Raw genomic sequence first — 2,598 nt, 5'->3', positions numbered from 1 at the left:
AACTGCGCCTGATACACGTCAAGAGAAGCAATAAAAAAACCTGTAAAATGCCGAATGGTAATTTTTCGTGCCTTTATATATATATATGGAGCTCGTCCTATCGAAGAGTGGTGGCTGGTATAAGGTAACATTTTACATAACATTACTGAGTTTTTATAATAGTAGCGTATTTTAAATCTTGACTCTGCAGAGTATAATGATGTACAATGCATATGCGAACTGTGTTCCATAATTGCATATGGCTGGTTGTTTAAAGCTGGCCCAAATATATATCGTACTTTAAAATGAAGGTTATATGGATTTCTATTTTTGTCAGTTCCAAATGCAATTGAGACATTGTGCAGATCATGTGTTGGTGACAGTCAGCCAGCAGTACATGTCATTTACAGTTTGTAGGTTTTAACAAGATTATATTCTGTATGGTTATATATATACTACCAAAAATAAGGTGTAATTCGGCTGTGTAACAGCTTGCGAATCAATCCGCGATATAATCATTTTATTTAAAATGGATTTTAAGTGAATTGAGTTTCAGAAACATTGAGAATATAGTTGAAAGTAAAATTGATTGAACAGTGTTATACTTGGTATGGATAGCAAGTATTGGTTATTGAGTAGTCGTTAAATAATCACATTGTGTCATTATGCCGTAACTTGAAAATAATTGAAAGTATCAATTCGGCGTCATTGCGTATGAAAAAAGTAACATATGTACACCATAAGCCCAATGCCGTTTCTTCTTAAGGCTAGTATTCATCAACCTGGTTTAGCAGGCCCGAAACTCCGTTAAATCAGTTGCAGTTGTTTTACGCAAGTTTGCTCAAAGTAAGTTCGCGAGTCATCAACAAAGAAAGAAAGGGTACTGATGGTGATAGAAGGGACCACATACCACTAAAGCCCTCTGTATAAATTTATTCCTGCGAGTGCGAGAGAGATGCCAGTAGATAACGACAGACGCAACAAAAGGAATAATCAAAACAAATGATGCTGGGGAATCAACTAAGATAAATTCCACTACCAGAAGTTCATATATAAAAAAAAAACACATAGCTAGCTAAAAACTCCCCGTCGATAACAAAATAGTAGTAAAGTAATGTATTTCTTTAAAGTATTTTTGAACCATTTTCTCTTTGTCAAACTTAACTTATCAAAATTCGGTATGCATTTCAAGCAGCCGATCATGACGTCAAACATTTTTTAGGTCCTATTAACGATAAAGTTGCAATTTTTTTGGTCACTGGTCAAATCTTATCCCTGCATTTTTGGAACAATATCTTATCGCATCAGCATGAGATATCCAAAACAAAATTTGTTTTTCCATCCGTCTTGTCCTATGTTCGTTAAATGAATTAACTTACCTCTAAGTTACGAAATGTTTGATTTAAATTTTATAATTCAGACAGCTATCATATTTATTATAGTTGTAACGACGAAGATATTTATTGATCTCCATTGTCTATTCATAGTCAGTAAAGTCTGTGACAAAAGTAAGTAAGAGCTTGTTATAATTCGTATATACTTGAAACATATATACTGTACCTAATTTTATAACAGTGACTTTTTGATACATTTTACTTAGAAAATGGATGTTCGAGAAATCCGTGAAATGGCAATCAACGTTGGAGTTATTATCGGTCTTCTGTTGCTAATCTACATTGCTGTCAACATTGTTGACTAAGAATCGATATATGATGTTGAATGACTTTTATATATAAACCATGTGTATATATTGTCTCTTTTGAATCTTTTTTATTTGCTTTGTTTAATATAATTTAGTGGATTACGTTGGTGCAGCGTGTGGTTCATTAATATCATTGTTACAGCAATTTCTATGGAAATAACAACTCGATAAACATTGCCGCCGCACTGTTATTTTTGCAGTCTTTAATATCGGTACTATAATTTATGACGCATATGGTTTGTTCTGCACGAAATTCTTTATTGAAAAATGCCTATATATATATACAATAAAATTGAAAAATTAAAATGAAAGTTGTAAGTTTTGCTACGATATGAACTTTTCAGACTAAACAAATAATCACACCTGGAGAGAGATAAAGTATCATTCCAGGAAATCGAAATTTGAGTTTTTATTTTTTTCCAAAAAAGTTTTTTTTGTGACGAAAAATACCTTTTCAATCAACAAATAAGGATTTTTCCAACAATCTAAACAACAAAAAGAATTACAACAATTTGAACTACGCAAAACGTCTTCGTGTTCAACAATGCATTGAGACATAGTGACCCGCTGCTGGTGCTTTTTAGTGATGCACAATTAGCATCAGAATCGTCGTAAAACCTAATACAAGCAACGACACAAATGGTGATGTGAGTGATTTAACTATCACACACCCAGGTTCTATTACTGCAAGTCTAAAACTTACTATATATTTGAGTCTATTCCCAACAATTGCAACGACTAGTAGCAAACGAGTCAATGTGCTTACTGGTCAGATGCTTCATAGATGGGTTGCCGTAGATAACCCTCAACACCATATAAGTCGACAGTTTTTGGAAACAGGATTGTAGCTTGAATGTGACAACGCTTATTATGTCCAACAAATAAATCAAGAACATCTGACATACAGTTTAATTGAT

The 2,598-nt window shown here is 33.1% G+C and overlaps 1 long non-coding RNA gene across 1 annotated transcript; it reads left to right on the top strand.

Moving 5' to 3' along the window:
* Positions 1–597: 597 nt before the first annotated feature.
* Positions 598–1,788, top strand: LOC120347518 (uncharacterized). Its single transcript, XR_005570105.2, has 2 exons — positions 598–1,487; positions 1,580–1,788. It is a non-coding gene; the product is annotated as an uncharacterized LOC120347518 (long non-coding RNA).
* Positions 1,789–2,598: the final 810 nt, after the last annotated feature.

This window comes from Styela clava, chromosome 11 (genome assembly GCF_964204865.1).
Source record: "Styela clava chromosome 11, kaStyClav1.hap1.2, whole genome shotgun sequence".
NCBI classification, from domain to species: Eukaryota; Metazoa; Chordata; class Ascidiacea; order Stolidobranchia; family Styelidae; genus Styela; species Styela clava.
This window is presented reverse-complemented; position numbering and strand designations above follow the sequence as displayed.